Raw genomic sequence first — 241 nt, 5'->3', positions numbered from 1 at the left:
CTATAGTTTGCATAATGCAATGTATTTATTATTTTATTTTCTATTACCTGGCACGACCCATATCGGCAATATGATTTGTTGCATCGCGAATGAGTGTGCGTAAGGTGAGCCGGGTAGTATAGATATCATCATGCAATCACTATTATAGTCTCTATTATGATATCATAACCTGTTCAGCGATTCTTCCCGTTTATAGTGATCGCTCCCATTTACTCAGCCAGCGAGACCCGCGCGGAACGCG

Source organism: Amphiura filiformis, chromosome 5 (assembly GCF_039555335.1).
Source record: "Amphiura filiformis chromosome 5, Afil_fr2py, whole genome shotgun sequence".
Taxonomy (NCBI): domain Eukaryota; kingdom Metazoa; phylum Echinodermata; class Ophiuroidea; order Amphilepidida; family Amphiuridae; genus Amphiura; species Amphiura filiformis.
Note: the sequence above shows the minus strand (reverse complement) of the source record.